The sequence below is a fragment of the Rhineura floridana genome, chromosome 1 (genome assembly GCF_030035675.1).
Source record: "Rhineura floridana isolate rRhiFlo1 chromosome 1, rRhiFlo1.hap2, whole genome shotgun sequence".
NCBI lineage: Eukaryota > Metazoa > Chordata > Lepidosauria > Squamata > Rhineuridae > Rhineura > Rhineura floridana.
Window position 1 is genome coordinate 309,555,194 of NC_084480.1, and position 27,107 is coordinate 309,582,300.

The 27,107-nt window shown below is 40.3% G+C and overlaps 1 long non-coding RNA gene across 2 annotated transcripts; it reads right to left on the bottom strand.

Annotated features, from left to right (window-relative positions):
• Positions 1-576: 576 nt before the first annotated feature.
• LOC133376173 (uncharacterized) lies at positions 577-26,392 on the bottom strand. 2 transcript variants are annotated; one of them, XR_009760416.1, is made up of 3 exons: positions 26,284-26,392; positions 7,931-8,026; positions 577-985 (listed from the first exon to the last, which is right to left on the bottom strand). It is a non-coding gene; the product is annotated as an uncharacterized LOC133376173 (long non-coding RNA). The 2 variants fall into 2 exon arrangements; XR_009760417.1 differs by lacking the exon at positions 577-985 and adding an exon at positions 4,440-4,784.
• Between the last annotated feature and the right edge of the window lie 715 nt (positions 26,393-27,107).

A 27,107-nucleotide genomic window follows, 5' to 3' on the forward strand; every position in this document is an offset into this window, starting at 1 on the left:
CAATCATGACAGCAATCATGAGAGAGTTAAATAACAGTTGTGAGCACTTAGAAAGCTACAGCTATAGAAAAGCTCCCATATCTTATATAAACCACAACTGTGTTGATCCCTGCAATTCAAGTGCAGATTTCAAGAAGAAACCCCAAGAAAAGTACTTATAGAAATATCAAGAGAACAGATGTAATCTGTACAACATCTTAAGGCCATTAGCTTAGAATGCTGGCTAGCTATGTGCCCTGCCAACTGTATCTGAAACAGAAGACAGTCCAGTCTTTGGACTGGGGAGGATAGGGTGGAGAAAAGTATAAACTTGGTGACGCACAAGGGTCTATTCTGGGCTTATGCTTTGAGAGCCCCTCTGAACTTCTCTCTCAAATTGTATACTTGGGTAAGCTTTGCAAGTATGGGATCATGTAAAACTGATGCTATACAAGCAAAAAAATTATTTATTTATTTATTTAATTTATTTGTATCCCGCCCTTCCTCCCAGCAGGAGCCCAGGGCGGCAAACAAAGCACCAAAAATCTTTAAAACATCATAAAAACAGATCTTAAAATACATTAAAACAAAACAGCATTAAAAACAATTAAAAAAACAACCCTAAAAAGGGTTAAAAACATTATTTAAAAACATATTAAACAATTCTGACACAGACGCAGACTGGGATAGGTCTCAACTTAAAAGGCTTGTTGAAAGAGGAAGGTCTTTGGTAGGCTGTCATTGCTGTCATTAAGTCATGGTCTTCTGATAGATGTGTGAGTAACAGGATTTTTGTTATAACTTATCATTTTAGTTGCCCAGATGTGTTTCTGGATCATGACGCCACCTATGAATGTACTTCTACCAACCCCTGCACAGGCTGTGTCTTCACATGTCGCAGGAGCCCCTGGCTTCTTACTAATGGCTTTTACCTACTCACAGAGGACAGTTTTCTGTCTGATGAAGATGGCAACATCACACTGAGTCCATCACAAACAAGTGTTACCTATAAAGAGAAATTAGTTAGGCAAGTGAGATCACATGTACACATTGGGGAAAACATTGTCTTCCACGCATTCTGCAAGACTAATGTTATTGAATCCTGTTCAGTTATTTTTATTTACCTTCTCCCTTCCTAACTATGTATGGAAAGTTAAGTGCTTTCCACGTAAGAATTTACTAATGTATGAAGCAGTCCATGAGTTCAGTATTTTATTTATTTATTTATTTATTTATTTATTTCATTTGTATCCCGCCCTTCCTCCCAGCAGGAGCCCAGGGCAGCAAACAAAGCACCAAAAAACTTTAAAACTTCATAAAAACAGATCTTAAAATACATTAATAGAAAACAGCATTAAAAACAACTAAAAAAACCCTAAAAAGGGTTAAAACCATTATTTAAAAACGTATTAAACAATTCTGACACAGACACAGACTGGGATAGGTCTCAACTTAAATGGCTTGTTGAAAGAGGAAAGTCTTCAAAAGGCGCCGAAAAGATAGCAGAGATGGCGCCTGCCTAATATTCAAAGGGAGGGGATTCCACTTCAATCCACAGCATCTCTAGGAAGGCTATGGGAGAAGTACTCACCATTTGTTTTAAGAGTGCATCACTCGACCCAGTTTTGAACCCCCCAAATAGGTGGGCCATTTCTTCAGCAGTACACAAACTGAGATATTACTAGTTCTGCATGAGTCTTCCACAAAAAGAACCCTGGAGGTTAAGCATTTTCTAGATGAGTGAACACATCTGCATCAGCAGCCAGGATCACTAAGAAATACAGATGTGTATATTTTAAAAACTAGAATGAGAAGACCGGACTCCGAAAATGTTATACAATGACGCAAGTGATTTGCCATTCCTTCATATTTACAAATTGGTGGTGGTATACTTGGATAGGATTGTTTAAAAACATTTCCCACAAGTAGTTCTTGTTTCAGCTATGTCAGGGTTAGAACAAGGAAACTCCATGTAGCCTCTGTGGCTAATAAACTGACCATCATTGTTTTTTAAGACAAAGTTTAAAAGCCAGCAATTATTTGCAAAAAGACACTTCATGTGCAATTCTAGAAGTAGAAATCAGGAAAGAAATGGGGTATTTCATGCAGAGGTAAGCACGTGGTATTTGAGTAATTAGGCTGCTGAGCATGAAGCTAGAGTGGGCCTTTATAAAAGCTTTCTCCTTTCTCACAAAAAAGTTACAGCAAATAAGATATGTAAGAAGCAGTTGCCATGATTTTCTTGCAATCCTTTCCCATTGTTAGGTCTGCCATCTATGCACACTTACACAAGAGTAAGTCCCACTGAACATAATGGGCTGTTAACAAGAACCTGATATTGGGAGTATGCAGCTCCTTTGTTACAACAGTTGCAATGACTTCTATTTTGTTTGTGGGCTCAACTCAACTTGCTGTTATGATCTTTAAATCCAAATACCTTACAGCCAGGTTAGCTGAAGGATCACCCTTTCTAACACAAACCTGTCCATTTACTAATACTAAAAACCACAGAAGAGACTTTCCTCCAAAACATGCTTTCATGAGGGGAGTGTGTAGTTGGAACACAGGAGAGAGCTTCTTGCTAGCTGCACAATTGGCTCTGGAACTCCTTGCCCACTGGCAGTCAGGTGTGTAGATTTCATGAAGAATCTCCCTACCATCTTAGCTCCAATTGAAGCGCTGACCTTGAGCATGTAACATTATTTTAGAACATAGTTTTTCTCCACAAGAAGCAGTCTAAAGGCTATATTGCAGCTTTGCTCATGTAACAAGACTTCCATGCACATTAACAGAATTTTCTCTCCTGTCCCCTCCAGCTCCCTGCATGCTCTCAAAATCAGCTTGGAGAGGTTGGGGGATCCCCCCAAAACACATTTTGGGGGCACATCAGGAGGGGGAGAACACAACTCCAGAAGTGAATATAATCCCATGGCTGTGCAATCCTGTGCACACTTTCTTTAGAGAAAGCTCCACTGAATTTAGTAGCGTTCTTTCACAGTAAGCAGGTATATTACTGCACATTCCTCTTCCTGTGTTATCTGTGGTAAATCATGTGTAAATCAATTAAATCTTTAAAGTGTATGTATAAAAAAGCATCTTGGTCAAGATCCTGTGCTACAGGCTACAAACTGAAAAACAGGAGAAAAATATTACACCCACCGAATAAATGGCTTTTTTTTTTGCCCTTTTGGAAATTGATGTTTTGCCACCAAAAGCAGCTGCAGCAGCCAATCTCAAAGCTGCAATATGGGCATTTATTTTTGAGAGTGAAAAGATAATTTGAAAGAGTGAATTATTTTGAATTACATAGCAGCAGATCAAGCAACTTGCCAAAAATTAATAGATTTTTGTAAGAAAAACTTGAGAATATTTGGATAATTTGAAGCATCAGAATTCAGATGCAAAAGGCAAGAAATAAAAGTTAAACAAAGCAAACAGTTTACAGCTATCTTTTCAAACAGTGAAAGTTCACTCTCAGATTAACTTCAGCAGTAAAGGACTACACCTTTGTCTGGTTCATACAGACTCTTCAGTGTAGATTAGATTACTGCTATTCCTTTTTCCCTAGTCTGACACTAGTGGCAGATATACCACACTCATGCAAGGCAAGGGCTTATGGAGCATGTTCTATCTGAAAAGGGCACTTGACCCTGCAATTTATGGCCAGAATTTCCCATACTCTCCTTTCCAAAGAGATAAGAACTGTAAGCTATTGCTGGATCTCTCAACAGGAAATTAATACTAAACTATTGCCCTTCATATACAAGCCTTACAAGAGCAGGAACACATTGAGCTAGTTGCAACCTACCATTGTGATGTACACATAAATTTGGAACTTATTCTAAACATGCCTAAACATATAAAATCGCCTTTGTATAAAAACCGTACATAGTAGCCACTGGGCCCCCCAAAAAAGGACTGTAGCACATGGTGAGGGGACATTTAACCCATTGCCCCCACTACTGTACCCTCAAAAAGTGCTCTTCCAAAACTCCTACTTGCATTAGAAGGCAAACTCCCTTCCCAATAAAAACAGAACCTCCAGAGGAGCCATTTTTGTTGGAAATATGGTGGGAGGAAAGGGTTAAACTTCCCCTCACCACCCCAGTGGCTGCTCTTTGCACTTTGGCACTGAACAATGTTTTTAATGTCTCATGTTGCTTGGCCCTTATAAACATGGTTATTCAGTGCTCACCAAGTCAGAAGTTAAAAGGCTTGTCTCATATTACAGCATTTCTGAGTTCCAGGACTTCGAAGTGTGTGGGAACTGAAGCAATCACATCTGAATCCACAGTGACTATATTGAGTTCTGATTCAGAAGGCACTTCTGCTCTCTTCTCTTCAATACTAACATTTGGAAAAGGGGCAACAGCTCCTCCCTTAGATATTTCTTGGCCCAACTCAAGTAGATAAAAAACTTTCTTTTATTTAGGAATGTTTTCCTATTTCAAGTATGGAGACAATCATTAACAGAATTTTTAAAAAATTACACTGGAGTTCTAAAGACTTGAGTTTCCTCTCAAATGACCAAAGCAAGTTGTTTTAAGACATCTCTTATTAAGGACGGTTCTCACAGGATGTTTCTTTAACATGAAAAGGTACTTATGAAACACTCAGAGTGAAAGATGCTTTAACTATAAGAGTGCTCTGTCTGATACATATAATTTTAGTAACATTTCTCCCCACGGGTTTCCAGTTGCAGAAGCTTGTTTCAGATCAGTGTCCCTTTCGTGGCTTCATCATAATGTGAAGAACTCAGTTTTTCTAAGAATCACTAAATCCAACAATGCAGCAACCAAGACAGCCTGGAAGTAGAGAAACACTTTTTGAGATGGGAGGGAGAAGGGGGTTCAGGAATGGTTGAAGGAGTGCTAAAGGAAGAGAAGACCAGGAAGATAAGAGAAAACTGGCACTGGAAAATAAAGAAAAATCAGCTAACTAACTTATCTAGCTGGTACTAAGAGAAGAAAAGCAATTGTGGAAATACAAGTGAGACCTAGTACCAGCTACAGTAAACTGAATAAAAGGCCAAACTGCTGTCCAGCTGTAGGCCTGAGAAGCTCTGAAGCTTGGGCTAGAGATTAAGATTTGCAATAGGCATGTACAATGATTAGACAGTCATTTTTTGTTCTAACAAAAAATGTGTAAAATAGAAATTTACATGAATGAGTGCAACAGAGACCAGCATAACTGATATCAGTATGGATCACAGTAGAATAGATCACATGTTAAGTGTGTATAACTTTTTAATGCTAGTCTCTCTTGGGGGGGGGTTATTCATTCATCTTTCTATATAATTAATTAGCACCTGTGATAATTGAACTAAGTTGTTAGGAGCAATCTTATTTGTAAAAATATTATGGGAACTGGTCACAGCACTGGATGATATTTGAGACATGAGCTTTTGGACCACATAGAGGTTTAAGTAATTGTAGTTCTGCTTGAGTAACAAATTCTGTTTTAGATTTATGGATTTTCTAGAAAGATAAGGGAATGTGTACAGTGAATAAGTGAATTGCTAGCCAACATTACTAGAACCCCTACAAGGAAATGTGTAATGATTGTTTAAAAAGAGCACAATTTTGCATCTAAGCATCAGTCAGAAATCACCAACAGGCAATCTACTTGCCATATCTGGTCCCAAAGGAAATTTCAACACAGCCACCAGAAGATTTGCCAAATTTTAATCAAGTTGTGTCAACTTAATACAATTTCACTCACACAATTTCATTCGCAAAGAAAACAATTTCAAATTGTAACAAACAAATATTCCTTAATTTAATTATAAATCTCTCCCTTTTAGATGTAATTTGAAAAGTTTGTATATTTTGTATTCCATAACCAAAAACCTTCACTGCTAGATGGTGGGTCTCTTTATTATGCACCTTGACTACATGTGAAAAGGCAAGTTTGTAGGGCAAAACCAAACCTCAGCTCATGAAATATTGCTTGAGAATAGAGTAGACCTAGAACTTACAGAAGTTGGCCATCCCTGATCAAGATCCCTTACTGATTGATTGACTGATCAATTGATTGATATCCCGCCCTTCCACCCAGTAGGAGCCCAGGGCGGCAAACAAAAGCACTACAAACACTTTAAAACATCATAAAAACTGTTTAAAATATATTAAAACAAAACATCTTTAAAAACATTTTTTAAAGCTTTAAAAACTTTTTTTTTTAAAAAAGGATTAAAAAATATTAGAAAGAAATTCCAACACAGACGCAGACTGGGATAAGGTCTGAACTTAGAAGGCTTATTGAAAGAGGAAGATCTTCATATTAAAGGCAGACTATAAACATAAAAAACAAGATGCATAATTGCTGGCAATAAAGAGGCCTGAAAGACAAAGCCAGTAACAGTCTCTGTTATCGAAACAGCACATATATGCTGCACAGCAAGCACCTTGACATTCAAGCTATTGTGCAGAAACTGGGAAGGGTGTGCACAGCCCTAACCCAAGTTTAGCTAAGAACAGTCATTTAAAGTGCTGTCACTTGCCCCTCTTTCCCTGCATGGTCTCAGTGGTTTGCTGGAAGGAAAAATAGTGTGCTTGCCTAGATGACATTAATCGTTCTGATGACACCAAAACACATACATATTCAAACTATCCTGGAAGATGAGTTACCAGATATTGATCAGAGCTGTAGCTGAACTGTACCTCTTAAATTGTGCATTCTGACAAGCAAGGAAGCAGTCCTTTACCAGCAACGTAACTAGCAGGCTGGAATGTAAAGTTCCAGTAATTCAACATGAAAGACTGCTTCTATGCAAGTTCCAAAGAGATCAATGCATATTCAACTATGAGGGTCCATTTACATGATAAAGATATTGGGAACATCCTTATGCCCAAACCTGCCAATTAAAATTTCACTTGCTTCAATTAAGAAGCAACTTCCAAGTTCTGATAATCTGTTCCTGGCTTTCCACAGCAGACATTCATTCGCCTACCCATAATTTTTTTTACATCAAGGCTCTATCCTGTCAGCTAGCAGACAGAAATTCAAGAGCCTAAGAAGTACATAACTCAAAATGTGAAAGCAGTGAGCAGAACTTCTCCTGCAACTTTTAAAGGACCATGAATGATTTCAATGTCGTAGCTTACCAATTTTAACTGGAAGTAGCTATTGTAGGTTGTTTAAATGTACTGTTAACTCAGTTATCCTCAATTGATTATATTTTGCCAAAGAGATTAAAAATACCAGTAACTATACATCACTTAGTATAAAAAGCATGTGTTGCAATGCTTTTTCTTCTAACCTTTTAAAAAGGTTTATCTGTATTATGAACTCCTATGCAGCTATTAGTATATTCACTTTGATACACTGTTTATAAAACCCACCCCATGATATAGGCAAAGCTAAGAGACAGCACAAAGTCATCTAGTGAACTGAATGGCTGGGTGAGGATTTGAACATGCGCCTCCTTAGTCCAAGCCAGGCACTCAAACCTTTACCCTGCACTGATTCTTATAGAAAATGGGAGCTGCACTCTTACCACAGTCTCTTTATGTAAAATAGCAAAAGGAGAAGCCACCACAGTTGTAGAGCACAAGCTTTGCATGCAGAAAGCCTCAAGGTCAATTCTGGGCATCTTCAATTAAAAGTAGTTCAGACAACTGGGCTAGGAAAGACCTCCGTAAGAGACCCAGGGCAGCTACTGCCATTTGGCACAGATGGATCAACCACTTAATAGCATAAGAACTTCATATATTCTGATATTGTTCTTAATCATGGTCCAGCCTTTTGAGTTACTGCTGAAGACCCGATGTAGAGTTGGTCATTACGGACACAAACTGTTAAACATAATTTTCAATGGAGAGATCCCAACTTTGTCCAATTAATTTCAAAGGTTCTCCATTTACCTTCCTCATACTCTACTCTTGGTACTTTCAGAGGAGGTCAAATTTAAGGGACCCATCATGGATATACAGCCACCCTCTAAACCTACCAACATTCTGCTGGAGCTGTTCTTGAACCTTGGAGCCTTCTAATGGAACATTCCAAGAATTACATTCGGAGTATCCATCATCAAGTACCCTGCATCCTACAGAACAGATAAGAAAAAGAATACATCAACCAATGACATTCTGTCTTCAAGGCACTTTCACACAAGATCCACTCAGTCACACAACTCAAAATACAGTCTCTCCTCAAAAGCATCTTTTGTCTTCCTTCTGTCAAGCCACATGCTAAAGCTGCATAAACCATCCACCAGCTGCTGAGAATGTCATTTAAACTAGGCCAATCCCTAGGACGTTTCACATTTATATATCAAGAAAAATGTTATGGAGCAGTTCTTCAAGCTTCTATTTGCTTGGATTCAAATCACTTCAGCATTGGTACAAATCGATTTCTATACACCTGTATGAGTGTTTCAGAGAATAAGTGAGGTTTAGAATTCATCCTTAACATAAAATTCCATTTTATGAGATCCTTCGGGCTGGTTCATACTGTACTTCTGATGTGTAGACTCTGCATTTGATGAAAGCACAGCAGCAAGCCTCAGGTGCTCACACATGTAAAATGTCATGCAACTGGCACACAGACAAATAAATATACATACATATACTGCCCCACCCACCTATGTAATCAAATCTCTTTTCCTGGAGCTGGAAGAATGTGCACGTCAATTTTTTAATTTACTTTATTTAAGAGGATTTATACCTGTCCTATTGTTAGCTGCTTTAAGTGACTTCTTTGGGAGTTAAGTCAGTTATAAAATTTTGAATAAATAAAATATTGTGATCATAATACTCAGAATGAACAACAAATTCAGTTTACACAATATACCAATACAATAAAATCAAGATGCAGGTGCAGCAGATAGATGAAAGAGCAGCTTGAAAACAAGAGATCAGTCCACTGAAATCCATCAAACCAGAATTCACATACTTTATCTGCCAAAGTAAAAATGTCTTTAACTTAACATGGATGGCGAAGAGACAGGGGGCTAAACAGACTTCCCAAAGCAGGGAGTTCCATCATCAAGGTGCAGCCACAGAGGCTGCCCTTTCACACATCTCGCTCAGTTGTTTTTCTACCACTAACACAGAAAATAGCTCACCCTATTCCTATGATTGTAATCTGTTTTAATTGTTTTTAACATTGAACTTTAAACTGTTGCAACCCACCCTGGAACTTGCTGGTGAAGGGCAGGTAATATATTTAATAACAACAAATGATCTTGTCCCCTTTTTAAGGAGATCGCCACACATTTAATGCTCTACATACAAAAAGAAAGGCGGGAGAACCCATTTATTTATTTAGTTATTAAATTTATATCCCGCCCTTCCTCCCAGTAGGAGCCCATGGAGGCAAACAAAAGCACTACCAACACTTGAAAACATCATAAAAACAGACTTTAAAATATATTAAAACAAAACATCTTCAAAACATCTTTTAATTTTTTTAATGTAATTCCAACACAGATGCAGACTGAGATAAGGTCTCTACTTAAAAGGCTTGTTGAAAGAGGAAGGTCTTCAGTAGGCACCGAAAAGATAAGAGATGGCACCTGTCTGTATTTAAGGGAAGGGAATTTCAAAGGGTAGGTGCCACTGCACTAAAGGTCCACTTCCTATGTTGTGCAGAACAGACCTCCTGATCAGATAGTATCTGCAGGAGACCCTCACTTGCAATGAGCAGTGATCAACTGGGTATATAAGGAGTAAGACAATCTTTCAGATATCCTGTCCCAAGCTGTATAGGGCTTTGTACACCAAAGCCCAGAAGGATACCATGGTTATGTTATCCAAAGCCACTGAGATATTAAGTAAGAATAACAGGGTGGCATTCCCCCTGTCCTCCTGATAAAAGTCATCCATCAGGGCAACCAAGGCTGATTCAGTCCCATAACCAGGCCTGAACCTAAATTGGAATGGGTCAAGATAATTTGTTTCAATCAAGAGTATTTGCAATTGCTGCACCACAACCCTCTCGAGCACCTTCCCTAAAAAGGGAGTATTTGTGACTGGGTAGTAGTTGTCACAAACCAATGGGTCCAGGGTGGGCTTTTTCAGGAGCAGTCAGATCACTTCCTCTTTCAGGATGGCTGGGACCACTCCCTCCCACAACAATGCATTGCCCACATCGGATCCACTCAGTCACACACACCCAGCAAGCTTTAATAAGCCAAGAAGGGCAAGGGTCAAGAGGACATGTTGCTGGCTGCATCATCACAAGGACTTTGTCCACGTTATCAATCTGCATCAACTGAAACCAATCCCAAGAAGGTGCAGCAGACGTTGCACTGGACACGTCATTGGGAACTGCAGTAGATATGGATGGGGCATCAAGATCGCCATGGAGGCGAGCAACTTTACCCTCAAAGTGCCTTGCAAACAGTTCACACTGGGCCTCTGAAGGGTCTACAACATTTCCTGGAGTTGATGTCAACAGACTCCTGACAATATGGAAAAGCTCCTCTGGATGGCTACTTGAGGACATGATGGTGGCAGTGAAGTGGACCTTCTTTGCTGCTCTCACCACCACACAGTAGGCACAGTTATGATGTTTTGCTCATGCCCAATCAGCCTCAGAGCACATCTTTCACCACTTGCACTCTAGCCATCATCCAGCCTGTTTTATTGCCCTTAATATACTGGTGTACCAAGTGTGCAAACAGGGCTCCACCATACTGGAGAGGGCACTCAGGGGCAGCCATGTTAAGAGCCTAACATATCTCATTGTTCCACAGAGTGACAAGGGCTTCAACAGGGTCACCTGCTCTAATCTACTGAGAACTTCCCGAGGGCATTCAGGAATCTAATGTATTCCATTAGTATCCGGGGCAGACCATCTTAATCTGTCCACCATCCATGCAGGGGAGGATCAGAGCCATAAGTCTAAACTTCACCAGAAAGTGGTCTGACCATGACAATGGGGTAACATCCACCCCCTCTCCACATCTCCCGAACACCCCTTCCTTCATCTGGAGCAAAAACCAAGTCAAGGGTATACCCTGCCCTATGTGTCAGGCTGGTGACAACTTGAGACAGCTCCATAATCATCATGGAGGCCATGAAGTCCCAAGCTGGAACACTAGAGGTAGCCTCAGCATACACAATGAAATCACCCAGGACTATTATTCTGGGCTCCTCCAATACCACAAGCGAGACAGCCTCTGCCAGCTCAGCCAGAGAAGCTGCCGGTCAGCAGGGTGGAAGGTATACCACCAGCAATCCTAGTTTACTGTCTCCTTGGCCAAGCACCAGGTGCAAGCCCTCACATCAAGCTCAAAAACAGAGTAGTTTCCTGGTGACAGAGGTGGAAATTCTGTGGACCACAGAACCCCTCCCCCCTTGATCCCTGCAACTTGTGCTGGTGTTGCTCCAAATATCCAAGTGGGCAAGGCTGGGTCAGATCAACTCCTCCCAGCTCACCCACCCAGACTCGGTAATGCACACCAATTAGCACCTTCATCCATGATCAAATCATGGATGAGTGTGGTCTTATTTTGTACCGATCTGGCGTTAAACAACAGCACACACAAGCCAGATGAGCAATGATGAACCTGTCCAAGGGAGGAGTTGGAGCGAGGAACAAAGTGTAGATAGCCTTGCCTTCATCTCCTTTTTTTTTTATTAATTTTTATTCAAATTTTCAAAAACAAAAAAACAACACAAAACAAAAACAATTATACAAAAAAAATAAAATGTTGACTTCCGATTTGTCGCAGATCAACCATAGGTCTACAATATATAACAATCCTGTCTCTAAAATTATATTACAAAATCACTTTCCTCCAGTAGTTATCTTAATTAATCATCAAATCTCATAAACATTACTTTATTCTTTCCACAAAAAGTCCAAAAGAGATTTCAATTCCTTGAGAGATATATCTTTCAATTTTTCTCCAAATAAACATGTCGCTTAATCCATCTTGATTCAAATCTATTAGGTCCAGTAATTTCAATAGCCATTCCTCCATTATCTATATTAATTCCATCTTCCATCTTCAATAATCCTGTTAAATCCAGTAATTTCAGTAGCCATTCTTCCATTATCAGTATCCCATAATAATCTTGTTGTCATAGCCATAATCCAAATAAACATATCGATTAATCCATCTCGTCGAATCCATTAGGTCCAATAATTTCAATAACCATTCTTCCATTATCAATATTAATTCCATCTTCCATCTTCAATAGTCCTGTTAAATCCAGTGGTTTCAGTATCCACTCATCCATTATCAGTATCTCATGATGATCTTGCTGTCATAGCCATAGTCATATAACAAGAGTCTGATGGGAATTTCCCCCTTCACAAATATGTCCTTGCCATCAATTCTATATATGTTGCTGAAATATTGTTGTAAAGTCACTTCTCTGCTCTTCTTTTTTACAAAATGCACTGGCTCATCTCTTAAGAGTTTTTCCATTGTCACATATTTGTAATTAATTCCATAGATTTTTTCTATGTCAAGCTCCATCACATCATTCCAGTCAAGAAAATTATCCAAGACGTTGATAACTTTATCACTAATATCTTCATTAGTTTCTTCAGAGACAACGTTGAATTCCAAACAGTAAACTTTATTTCTAACATCCGTAAATTCCAGATCTTTTTCCAATTCCTCATTTGTTCCAGTCTCCATGGCTTGTATCTTCCCTTTAATTTTTCTTTTCTCATCTCTAATCCCATCAAAATCCTCTTTCACAGAATCCCCTATTTTTTTAAACTCCTGCATCATTTTGCTAAGTTCAATTTTCATCTCCTGTCTGCCCTGTCTCAGGGTTTGTTTCATTATCTCAATCTCACTCATTATTTTCTGAAACATAATTTCTTCCATGGTCTCAGTCACTTTCCTGGTTAGTGGCGTCGTGAGTAAGCAGATTCGTCAAAATGAAATAGACCAAAAAAAAATAGTTCCAGACATGATACTCCAAAGTTCATAAATCAAATTTGTTTATTTTTTTCCCCTCCTCGAAATAAAAATCCCTCTTCCGTTAATATCTTTAGAATGCACTTCCAGGCCCGCTTTTTGCAATAAAAACAAAGATAAAACCTACCAGAACCAGTTATCTCAGTATGCCTCTGTATTTGTTCCCACATCCCACCACAAACACATCTTTTCAAAAGAAAGGCTTTGTGAAAGTCTCCTATCTTGTTTCTTTAAAAAAAAAAGGCAAGTTGAGTCAATCTAATTAAAAATATTGACTCCACATTTCTACAAAACAATGCTACATCTTAAATCTTGCAAGCACACACACAGTCATGTCCCATTTCCAGATCTTACTTATCATAAAGCTTCTCCATAGTTTATGATCTCCAACTATTGTTATAACCCTTTTTAAAATTAATTAGGACACACCTAGTTTCAAAAACGAAGTACAGTCCATGATGAAAAGTTTCATGAGTACTTTAATGCATTTGGGGAAGGGAGAAGGAAAATATAAAACCCTCATTGTAAGCAACTCCCAAGGTGCTCAACCTTCAGTTCTGGCCCTATCAAAATCTTATGCCAGTCCTTTGACTTAATAGCCCTGTATTTTTTTTTTAAAAAAAACACATTATATACCCAGTCTTTCCTCAGCAAGCCCAAAGCAGCCACGATAAAACAATTTAATTTTGATAACAATTTCACAATACATATGATAAAAATAGAGCAGGCATGAAAAATAATTTAACTGTAGCAAATAAAACTACTTCAAAAAGAGAACAATTATTTATGGCCCAAAAAGCCTTGACCATCCTATGGAAGGAGGTTAGATAAGCAGGCAAATTAGCCTCTTTGAAAGTTGTTCCTCAGACTGGGCACAGCCACTGAAAAGGCCCTCTCCCTGGACCCAAATGGGTGCATTTTTGGAGATGCAGGAGGGCCCCTGACAATTATCTCAATGGACAGGCAGGTTCATACCTTGTTTAGGATGGGATTATGGGAAAATATCCCAATTTATTTTACTTTTAACTATCCAGACAATAAAATCTTAATATATAGTGCCTTGCAAAAGTAATCAGACCCCTGACCAACACTCTCATATTACTGAATTACAAATGATACATTGTAATTTCATTCTGTATGATATTTTATTTTGAAACACTAAAACTCAAAATCAATTATTGTAAGGTGACATTGGTTGTATGTTGGGAAATGTTTGTAACAAATATAAAAAAATTAAACATGTTGCTTGCATAAGTATTCAACCCCCACACGCTAATATCTGGTAGAGCCACTTTTTGCTGCAATAACTGCTTTAAGTCTTTTGCAGTAAGTATGTACCAGCTTTGCACACAGTGTCAGAGGGATTTTGGCCCATTCTTCTTGATGGATTCGCTCCAGGTTGTTCAGGTTGGTTGGATGTCGCTTATGGACGGCAATTTTCAAAGAGCACCACAGATTCTCAACGGGATTGAGATCAGGACTTTGAATGGGCCACTGTAGGACATTCACCTTTTTGTTCTTGAGCCACTCCAGTGTTGCTTTGGCCTTGTGCTTGGGATCATTGTCCTGCTGAAAAGTGAATTTCCTTCCAAGCTTCAGTTTTTTAGTGGACAAAAGCAGGTTCTCTTGCAGTATTTCCCTGTATTTTGCTCCATCCATTCTTCCTTCCATTTTAACAAGATGCCCAGCCCCTGCTGATGAGAAGCATCCCCACAACGTGATGCTAACACCACCATACTTCATTTGTAGGGATGGTGTGTCCTGGGGCATGGGCAGTGTTAGGTTTGCGCCACACATAGCGCTTTGAGTTTTGGCCAAAATGCTCTATTTTGGTCTCATCTGACCACAAAACCTTTTCTCACATCGCAGCTGGGGCACTTCATGCTTTCTTGCAAACTCCAGACATACTTTCAGAGTAACGGCTTCTTTCTGACCACCCTCCCATACAGGTCAATGTTATGCAGAGCTCTTGATATGGTTAACTGATGCACCATTACTTCACTCCCAGCCACTGAACTCTGTAGCTCCTTCAAAGTGATTGTTGGCCTCTCTGTGGCTTCTCTCACAAGTCTCCTTGTTTGATAACTGAGTTTTGAGGGACAGATTTTTCTTGGCAGTGCCTGGGTGGTGTGATGCAGCTTCCACTTCCTGATTATTGATCCAACTGTGCTCACTGGGATATCCAAACACTTGGATATTATTTTGTACCCTTTTCTTAATCTATGCATTTGTATGACATTATCTCTCACTTCTGTAGAATGCTCTTTGGTCTTCATTTTCTCCTGGAGGATTCAAAAAATGCCTCAGATGAAGTTTTGTACCGATCTGGCGTTAAACAACAGCACACACAAGCCAGATGAGCAATGATGAACCTGTCCAAGGGAGGAGTTGGAGTCTGATGAAGTTTCAGACATACAACAGAAATACTATTTAGCAGGCTGCTTGTTGATATTTTGTTTTCCTTTAATCTTTCTAACATTCATTTCCATATAGATAAATATCAGGTCTAACTGATTTAACCTAAGCTTCTGATGCAAAGAATCTATGATATCAAGTCGGGGTGCTCCTCATGTATCAGTCATTTTATTAACACAGAAATGTAACCTCTTGATGAAGCTGAAAAATCAATCTTGTTCCAGACATTAGGCAATTGCTGTTACTTGGAGACATGACTAACCACAGATTCTGCTGTGATGTGTTCACACAGATCACAAAGACTAAGCTCTATCTAATGAATGTTGCAAAATTACAAGGAATACTGACATAGCACCATTTCTCTCTCTCTTCAAATTCCTCCCTCAAAACCTACCTCTTCATGAAACCCTGCACTGCCCTCCAGTCCTTCTTTTATCACATTTGCCCTTTATTACCTCTCTACTCTTAGCAAAACTTGGGGCTGCAAGCTCCTTGGGACACTGTCTTGTCTTTTTTTGCTTATGGTTAAAGCTCCATATTCCTAATAAATAAACTGCTGTGCTCTATTGCTAAGGTATTAAGTATGGTCCTGGAAGCTTTCCAATTATGCTTATGAGCAACATTAGGACCGCACTTGTACTTTGCCGAAGGAGAAACTGCTTACAGATGATTGTAAGCTATGCCATGTGCCAGCATAGGATCACAAACCTGGCAGAAATGTAAATTCTTAAAAGTGGTTTAGCCCTCATGGCTGAGGAGAAACCTTGAAAACACAGATGTAATGACTGTTTAGAAAAATAGAGGACTGTCAAACAGACATCAGGGCTCTGCTGTACAACTAACTTCCTTTGCATTATATGGCCTTTAATCCATATGGGCTCCAACACCTATAGTACAACATTCCTCCCTTTGCACCACCTTTGTCCTTACCCCAATTTTCACATTCCGCAGCAACCAGAAACTGAGATGAGAATCAGTTACAAATATCTCATGGTTTCACAAAGCTAAGCAATTTCCCCATAATCTAAGAGGCCTAACTTCAAATTCCACCTCAGTTACTATGAGAGATTTGGGGCTACTCAGCCTAATTTCTCATCTGTAAAATGGAAACAATATATCTCATATGATTATGATGATCAAGGATACTAAGCACTTTGCAGAGTTTAAGTCCTGCAAAAACAACTATTACCATTTGCATCATCTGGCCTGCATGCAGAATTTGGGTTATGTCAGACAAGATGTGAAGTGCCCTGTTATACAAAAAAGAAAAAAACACATTAGTATGGATGTGAGAATAAAATACAAACTTTTGGACTTCCGGGAAGGGTGACTTCGCTTGTGCCTGCTTTTGAGACGGGCTCCCGCCTCAAAAGAAGCTTATTCAGATATAAATCAGTCAGAACATTTTTTTTTTTGACTGATGAAATTTCTCCCGGGCAGGGAGAAACGTAGAGATCAACCTCAAAAGCCTGTTTTTGTTGGGAGGACTGGATTTCATTAATTTATGAGAAAAGGTCCAGCCAGCAATGCCAGACGAACTTCCGAACAAGCTCTATCTGATTAATGCGATACGTTTATCTTTTCTTCAAAGAGAAAACGGACTAACAGGCAAGCACCCTTCTTTCTATTCTTTTTTTTACTTGGTTTAAATTGTTGCAGCAAAAAGAGATTTGTCAAATGAATCAGCTTTAAAGAACTTCTGGGTGAGCTGTAACTCTTCTCTGTTATTCACGAAATTAACAGCTTATATCTGTTTCTATTGCAAAAAGCTGTCCTGGAAGTGCATTCTAAAGATATAAACAGAAGAGGGATTTCTATTCCGAGGAACATTATATTGTCTGGGACTATTCTCTTTTTGGTCTATTTTATTTTGACGAATCTGCTTCTTCACGACGCCACTAACTGTTTTGATGCTGAGAACTAAATTTGTTTTGTGTTCTTGAACATAGAGAGATAAGGCAGGCTGCTCTGTTTATACTGTGATGTCATCAAGCCTGGAATATTAACCCAATTGTTGCTGAAATAAGAAGTGGTTCTTCTTTATTTTTGTTTTGTTTTGTTTTCGTGGTTTTAAAAATGGCAATCAAGAAAGTGGCTGAGAATCTGGAAGTAATTATGTTTCAGAAAATAATGGATGAGATTGAGATAACGAAACAAACCCTGCGACAGGGCAGTAAGGAGCTGAAAATTGAACTGAGCAAAATGACGCAGGAGCTTAAAGAAATAGGGGATCCTGTGAGAGAGGAGAATGAGATCAGAGATGAGAAAAGAAAAAATAAAGGGAAGATACAAGCCCTGGAGATTGGAACAAATGTGGAATTGGAAAAAGATCTGGAGTTTATGGATATTAGAAATAAAATCTACTGTTTGGAATTTAACGTTATCTCTGAAGAAATTAATGAAGATATTAGAGATAAAGTTATCAATGGCTTGGATAATCTTCTGGACTGGAATGACGTGATGGAGCTTGATATAGAGAAAATCTATGGAATTAACTGCAGCCATGTGACAATGGAAAAACTCTCAAGAGATGAGCCAGTGCATTTTGTAAAAAAGAAGAACACAGATATGACTTTACAACAATATTTCAGCAACTTATTCAGAATCGATGGCAAGAAAATATTTGGGATAGAGGAAATTCCCATCAGACTCTTATTATATGACTATGGCTATGACAGCAAGATTATTATGGAATACTGATAATGGAAGATTGGACACTGAAATTACTGGACTTAACAGGACTATTGAAGATGGAAGATGGAATTAATATGGATAATGGAATAATGGCTATTGAAATTATTGGACCTAACAGATTTTGATGAGATGGATTAATCGATATGTTTATTTGGACTATGGTTATGATAATAAGATTATTATTATTAACGAGACGGATTAATCGACATGTTTATTTGGAGAAAAATTGATAGATATATTTCTTAAAGAATTGAAACCTCTCTTTGACTTTTTGTGGAAAGAATAAAGTAATGTTTATGAGATTTGATGATTAATTAAGATAACTACTGGAGGAAAGTGATTTTATAATATAATTTAAGAGACAGGATTGTTATATATTGTAGACCTACAACTGATTTGATCTGCGACAAATGGGAAGTCAACATTTTATTTTTTTGTTTAATCATTTTTGTTTTGTTTTGTTTTTTGTCTTTGAATGTTTTATGATTTTGTTTTGTATGTTTTATGAAAATTTGAATAAAAATTATTGTAAAAAAAAAAGAGAATAAAATACAAACTTTTTAATTCAGCTGCTCACCAACGGCAACTCAGATCCTCACTGCTGTAAGGATAAACATATGCAAACATCACCAGCAGGCTGTCCTATGATGATCACATGCAGCACTCCCGCATTTAAAACTACTTGCTGTTTTAACTTTTTTAACTACAAGGGGGAAGGGAGTCCTATGTTGAGTACCCACAGTGCTGCACACATAGCTATCACTGTCCCATCCATCAAGAACTATTGAATGACTAAATGGGAGAATGAATGCATCACAAACACTGTTTGTGTTAAATAAGGCAGCACTACGGAATCCACATGCAGCTGTGGTCTTTGAATCTAGAGAATGCTTTGAACAACCCCACAGAAACAGGAGAAGAGTAACTGGTGGCAATGGCAGCACAATGAAAAGAGCAACAGCAATGGCAAACAACATAGATGACAGCAAAGCAACCCACACAAAACTATTGAAACATTGCACAACCCATGCCTCTCCTTCCACTTCTACCTATAGATATACAATTCCGCCCATGTAATTTCTCCTAGCATTTGAAACATTACAGATTTGATTAATTGTGTACATAAGTATTTCGGTAACTAAAACATGCTAACTTCCACAGGAGAGTTAGCCAAATTGATTAACTCAACTAAGAACAAAATACTATGAAAGTTGTGAGCCAAGTTGTTCGGGAACTCACACAGACTTGAAAAATATTCAAAGAGTGAAGTCACCCCACTTGTTGAACCCTCTTATCTCCCAAATGCCTCATCCAATTTACCTCAAGTATTCCAGATACATTCTAGCACTAAGAGAAATATTACACAAGGTTTCAGGCAGCAAGTAGGGGGGCAGGGGGGACAGAAAGGAGGAGAGAAAGAGAGATTGAAATCAGGACAGAAAGAATAGCCCTGCTTTCTAACCCATAAGAACTTATAAACTTTGATGGCATTCATATGGACTAAGACACAGAGAACCAGGAAATTACAGGAGGATATCAAGGTTTGTATCACATTAAGCACTGTCACACATTCTTCAATTCTTCTCCCTGGAAAGAATCAAGATCGAGTTTAAGGCACGTAGGAATATCTTCTACAGCAGTACTTCCCAACCTTTACGAGTAAGGGTCCCCCTTTGTAAGCTCAAAAAAATTTGTGACCCCCTCCCATGGTAATTGTAATTTTAGTCTCTTTTAATTGAAAAAAATGGTGCGTGGCAAAATCACATCTGCAAATATCCCTTTCCATTAAAAGCTCCCTGCAGACAGGGAGGTGTTGCTTTCTTTTCTTAATGCAACAGTCCAATCAAATTGGTATACCCCTCCTCCCCCCCCAGTCTGAAGATGTACATTCCTGTCTCCCAACACCAGTGGGTGACAGTGTTGGACTAAGATCCAGGATCAAATCGCCACCCAGCCCACTGGGTGACCTTGGACCAGACACAGCCTCTCAGCCTGACCTATCTCACAGGGTTGGTGTAAGGAGAAAATGGAAGCGGGGGAATTATGTGCACCACCTTGAGTAACCTGGAGGAAAGGTGGGATATAAATGCAATAATAATTAAATAAATACATTTCAGCTGCAGTGTGTAGACCCCAGCCTCAGCCAACTTGCTGAGCTTTTTAAAATAACAACAATAACAATAATAACAACAATAATCATAATCATAATCAAGAAGCAGCAATGTGGTAGTGGTGGGTATACTACACTGTGAAGACAAAAAGTGTGGATAGACTGAGGATGGAGGTTAGTGCTTTTAGGCTTTGGGATAATCATCAGAACTGATGACTTGGTTAGCGTGCACTTGGGGAATGAGAGTGGAGCAAATGACAGATCAGCGCACGCATACACACAACTGTCCCTCCTGCAACCATCTGCAAGTGTGCATGCATTCAGGCACATGGGAGGGAGGAAACCCTGAACTTAGAAAGACAAATTGGGGGGGGGGAGCAGAGGGTAGGTTGAAAAAAGGGGGGATGCTGGCATACACATTTAGCCTCAGAGATGGGGGGGCAAGCAAGTCCTGAGCTTTCTTACTGTTCCTGGCTCCGTCTGGGCCAAAACTGAGATCTGGACAGTTTTGCAAATAGCATAATTTTTAAAAGGAGGTTGCAGTGAAGCAGGAGCCAAGAAAGGCAGGCAGGCTGGCTGCCAGGAAGGAAGGGGAGAAACAGCCTTTCCTTGCAGTCTTGCTTCTTTTGCTTCACAAAAAGCCCTCTACTCTCGTTGTGAGCAAGGGCATCGTCAGCAGCGAGGAGATGGGAGTGGGCAATAGTAATATCCTCTTCTTCCTGGTAGCTCCACCCTCAGCCTCCTTTGGCATCTGCCACAAGTTTTATAGGCAGACACCTGCCCTCGGCAGGTCTGAAAGACACTGCCACTTCAGCAAAAGTCCCCCCCTCTCATTTGGAGCAAGGGGGAGGTGTTGTCTGCAGCAGCAGTGGGGAGCAGACAGCATCTAGGGAGTGAAGACTTTTTAAAAAAAATAATTCATTTCTTTACTGTTTGCAGCCCCCCTGGATTACTTTGCAGCCCCTGGGTTGGGAACCACTGTTCTAGAGTTCTCATCTTCCCTTTCTCCAATACAAAAGAATGCATTAACACCTGATTATTACTTAGAATGTTGTGTTAGTAATGTTAAATTAGTTACAAATTAGTAACGAATGGATGCCACATTTATTTATTTATATCCTGCCCTCTCACAAAATGTCAGGGCAGTTCACAGCAACATAAAAAAAACCTTTAAAAGCAATACACATCTATCATTGAAATGACTACTGGCAATTGCAACTACAATATGAGCCAAGCTTGGCATTTTCAACTTGCTTAGCTTTGTTATTAAATACAAGGAAAATGAATGTGCTAAATTAGATCATTCTCCAGGGCACCAGAATTTTTTTCCAATGCAAACTAATTTTTTTCAATGCAAGTCATTGTAAGCAAAAGTTTCTTAATTCACATTTTTCCAGAAAACACACATTACTGAGCTGTAAACCCTTCCCATATATTGCTGTCCCCTGAAGCAAACCCGAACTGTTGAATTTTTAAGACAGAACTGGGAGAAGGGCAGGACAGGGTAGATTTCTACCTGGGAGGAAAGGATTCAAGCTAACCTCAGGAACAAGAAGCTTTTGAAGGAAGTCGCTGAGGGAAAACATGAAAATACCTGACAGCTCCCCAGTAACTGTCAACTGGAGGAACTGCAGCAGATAGAAGGTGGCAACTTTCTTTTAAGAAACTGCTTTTTTCCCTTCTATTGCCAACAGTTCCATTGAGCTCCTTCTCTTCTTCAGATTCTCAGTGATGTACACTTTCCAGAAAATGTTCCAGAAATCAGAAACAAAACAGAAGTTTATTTTTACTTGTATTTAGTAAACAGAAACTTCCAAGCTTGCCTAAATTGTATTTGCAACGGGCATCCATTTATTGTTACTAATGAACTGTGAAATGAAAAAATATCCACAGAAAAAATGAAGCACTGAAATATTTTCTGCTCCTCATCACTGATGCACCCTAAGCGAAACTCATAGTTTTAACTCTCATCAGATAAGTATCTCATTTATTTAGCCTCTGGGCTCATTCCCATACAATTCTGTTTTGAAGGAAGCACATTTTAGGATTCTTTCACAGAAACGTTTACTATGAGAGATGACAGTTTTTGGAGTTTGCTCATGGGAGTCCCACAATACAGGTTTTCCCCAAAGCAGCTGAAATTACAGCTCTCTGAAGTACTTTGCAGTGCTCTGGGGGGTATTTTACTGTGAAACATGTACAAACATACTTCCTGCAGTGAAGTGGCCACACCTGGGGGGGGCAGGAGGAGGAGGAAGAATTCTCTCCACTCCCCAGAAGGAAGACGGTTGCCAAGACAGATTCCGGGCCACTGCTTGTGCTATCTGCAGGGACAAAGACATCCACATTTCCACACACTCCTCTTTCTATATCATGAGGGCATACATTCCTGGCAACTAATACAATGGTAATGAGAGAGATTGTAGAGATTCTTCTGTCTTGCCCTCCCTTCCCCGCAACTGTACAGCAGTATTTATTTTTAAATAGATATTTTACTGTAGTGCAGCTGTTGTTTTACTATGATGATGTATGCAGATGTCTTCTTAAAACAAGTAATACAACTTGAAAACTGAACTTTCCACACACCTCATACCACACTGATCTGGAAACACTGAGCACACAGGATGACAGTTTCCCTACAGATCCCACTTTTGAAAAGTTACAACTTATCCATGCAAATCATTTAAGCTGTACCAGAGTTCTCATCTCCCATGCAGGCCTAACTCTAACTACTGCAACCTGCTCTCACCCCAATGCAGCCAGACAGAGAAGATTTGCTTTAAAAAGTGTCTTCTGCATGATTTTTGGAACAAGGGGAATCCCTGTCACAGAACTACTTGGAAGACTGCAGGTGGGATTGGATGGAAAAGTTCCACTATTACATAACTACTTCCTCACACTCATGATGAACGTACAAGTATTCCGATAGGAACCACCACTGAGAAAGGGCACTGAGAATGGGACTTGGAGCTATGCTGTCTTTACATCCAAGAAGCACAACTTCTCCTCAGATTTAAAAGGGACTTGCTATAAGACATACACCAAGAGGTGTATGTCTTACTGCAAGAGATTGTGTACTTGTATTGGTGTGAATAAAAATTCAAGGATTCAAGAAAATATGCTTATCCCTCTTGCTATTAAGAATTCGTACAAATTCACTTGTTATAAAGAATTTGTACACATTCAGTCTCGTGACCTCTGAAAATCCACTAAGGTCATATGATCTGCTGAGCAAGTGCTTCTTGTACACACTTCAAGATGAAGAAGGTAGCTATGAAACAGGTCACATATTTTCCTGGAGCACATCAACACACCACATGCAGAGAGTTTAATTTTTAATCCAGTTTGTTAAAAAGTCAATGGCATCTCCAAGTTTTTGCTTTCACTGCCCCCTTTTGAGATTATGCCTCCCTCGTGTGACATGTTATTAGAGGAAGCATACTTAATTCCTCTGTGTTCCAATAAACCAGATCCTTCAGGGGAGGGGGAAAAGGCAGTGCTATCTCTCAGTCTCTTCACATCTTCTTAATAAGCAGATAAGGCAGGGGAAAAAAAAGAAAAGGGACCTGGTAGGACCCCCACCCAAATAAGAATAATTATAGCAGAACCAACAGAAATCTAGTCATTGGGAACAGAAAAAAACCAAACCAGAAAAACTGTGGTACTTTATATAGCAATTGAACAAGTTAATTGTGTCCATTTTTATTCAAATCAAACTGCAAAAGCCTCCCAATGAAAGCAGCTGGAAGGATTATCTACCCTGAAGTGAAAATACTAAGAAGTTTACTTTTCATTACTGTGCGGATGTTTGCTGTCACTAGCATGCTTTACTGCTGTTCTGCAAAATAAGACATGGTGGAATAGGATGGAGTCAGCATACTGACAATTCTGGCAGGTACAATTAAGACTGTGCTGTGATGACCTATCAGTTGATTACAAAGAGGCATCCTATGACCACAGTAATTTACATCTGTTCTCATTCTAGAGATTTCACACTTATTTCAAATAATCATTTACTTAGGCACACGTGTGCTTTCTTCATTAAGCCAGGTATGAGAAACAAATTCTCGCATACACAAAAGATAAAAATCAGAGTGGTTCCTTGATACAAAGTAGTAACTGCTCATATACTGAAGAGGCAACATCCACATCTTAGATGCACAAATGTCAATCACCGCAGGCTTGGGTACAGTAATATCAATGAACTACTGTATACTACTTCTTTTTTTACAGAGCAACAGTGCTGCATCAGCAGTCACACAGATTGTCCATAGAAACTCTGCTGTCAGCAGAAAGTTTCTGAAAGCAGAACCCAAGTTTCCAGCTCATGTACAACCCTCTGTTGTTATACACCCTAGCTCCGAGACTTCTGTTGCCTCGGTTTCTCACATGAACTCCCTTTCCTTCAATCCAATGCTGTTTGCAATATCCCTGAGGAAACAAAGCCTGTTGTTTTAGTCCCAGTTTCTCCCTATCAGACATCATGGGCTTGAAAGAAAAACACCCTCACTCAGTACAATATCTTTCACCAACAATCTTCCAGAGTGGCAAGCCTAGCCTTAGCATCTAATGAAAGGGAGATGAACAGGGAAGTGAGAGTGTTACATAAAACTGACATTTGATATCACAACTATTTTGCTGGGTAGTTTGAGGAAACACTCCTGGTGCCCTCCCCATCCTGAATACACCCACCAGTTCCTTAATTCTATGTAGAAAGGGACTGCAATACCAGCTGATGAGTTGTGATCCCTCTTCCTAAACACCCAGCTGTCCTAAAGTACAGAACATTTTAAATGGCATTTTAAGCTTAAACTTTGTAATTGAAATTCTTATTTTAATCTTTTAATCTTGTGCTTAAAATGTTTTATAACTGTATAATGAAATTCACACTTGCTCATATTTTAAATGTGTTTTATCCTGTTGTGCACCGCCCTGAGAGCTCAATGCTATTGGGCGGTCTAAAAATGTAATTAAATAAAAATAAAATAAATAAACAGCGTTGAACAGCAACATTCTTAGTTAACCAACTGTCAAATATGAATGGAGGGGGGGAGAGAAAGAAAGACTCCACTTTAAACTTCTCTGAATGGAAGAAGATGTAATGATTTCTCAGGTTAAAGCCCCTATAGGACAACCAAAGGAATCAGTCCTGCTTTCCCATTTAAATGCCCTAAAAGAGAAGACTTCTCAGGACAAAACAACCCCTCTGCCATACCCTATCTTAACCACCCTCCCCTTCACACTCCTCTTTCCTAAAGGAATATGACAGCAAAACCGGGAATAAGACTTTTCCTCCTCCTCCCATTACCCTACTTTATCAGAAAAGGATCCTGCAAGGCATGTGGAGACCAACGCAAAGAGATATGCAAGCTTGCTATATGCACAGCGCCCCTTTCCAAACAGCGTCCTTCCTTTTCACACCAGTTCTCCAAGCAACATGACCCCGCCGCCGCCGCGACACGCTCAATACATAACCAAGGTGCCTAAGAGACAAGAATGGCAGTGGAAGCAATTCAACTCCGGGGACCCACAAGCACTGAATAGAAGGAACTTGCTAAGAGGCATCCCTGGGAGGAAGGAGTATGGAGGCAGACACAGGACGGGGGGGGTACTATTTCTGCCAGGACACTATGTGGGCGCTCTGACATGGGGACCCCCAGAAACACAAGAATGGAGGTACTTATGTGTAGACACTTAGGGGGAGATGGGTGGCTCTCCTACATAGGCTACAGGGACAAGAGCACTTCTGCATGGAGACTTCAGGCGAATATAGGTGCAATTCCAACACTGGGGTGGGTGGCAAAGAAGCACTGGAAAAGGGGAGGGCTTGCAGGGGAGATGCGATACAGGGGCCACTCAGAAGCAGGTGACCTATGAGGAGGGCTGGCAGCTGGAGCACCTCAGGGTGATATACGTATGTGTTTGGGGTGGGGGGGAGACATTATGTAGGGGAAGCCAAAGGCAGAAGAGTAGTGGGAAGAGAGGGCTCCCCCCCTTCCTTCACGGGCGCCCTTACAAGTTTAAGCCTCCTCAGGGCAGGAAGAGGAGAAGCAAGGAAGGAGTAAGGCACAGAGGCGCCCCCGTCGCCCAAACGGAGCAGGGCTGAGGAGGGGGCGCCTCTTCTGCCCCCCCGAAGACGCCAAGGTAAGTAGAAGGGGGCGTGGCCACGGGGCACAGAGCGACCCTCCCCCGCCCGTACCTGCTGTGGGAGTTCGGGGGGGTCGCCCTCTCTCCCCTCCCACCTCCCCGCCCGGGCTCAGCTGCTGCTGCTGCTGCGGCCGCTTCTCCTCGCCTTTAGTTTGACCTTTTCCGTGTCTCCGCTCGCTCGCTCGCTCTCCCCCCGCCCTTGTCCCGACTCTCTGACGTCACTGTCCTAGCAACCAATCACCTCTCCCTCGTCCTTCCTTCCTTCTTTCTTATCCCACCCATTCGAGCTCTCGCGCTCACACGCCGGTTGAGGAAAAGTGGGAGGAGTTTTATGTGAGCCACATGGGGGCGCGGAAGCCAATCAGAAACTCAAGCTGCGGCACGCGCACAGAGAAGCGGGGAGGGGCGGGGAGAGTGATAGAGAGAACGCGAGCGGCAGATCCTTATTCTGGCAGGCCAGGGGCGGAGGAGGAAGAGGAGAATCATAGCACGTGCTTTTCTGATTGGACAAGGGAAAGGGGTGGAGCTGGAGGTCGGTTGAAGGAAAAGCAACTTCCTATGGATGAATTGGCTGTCTCGCTGTTTCCCTCCCTCCGGTTTGGGCGCACGGTTGGCAAGGCGAGGAAGTGCAAAAATATATTTTTTAAAAGGTTCGCATGTACTTTGACAGTAGTGCAAAAATAACACGGCTTGCAAAAACAAAAATTTAAAAGCGCACGCACGCATTTATTTTTTTTACGGTTGTGCAAACAACTGCGCTTACATGAACATTTAGGTAAAAAAAAGTCAAAAAGACGAGGCGCAAGTTGTGTGCCTTGCATTGCGCTCGTGGAGAGAATATCTGTGGCGCGGGCGCATAGACGCTTACTCACTTCG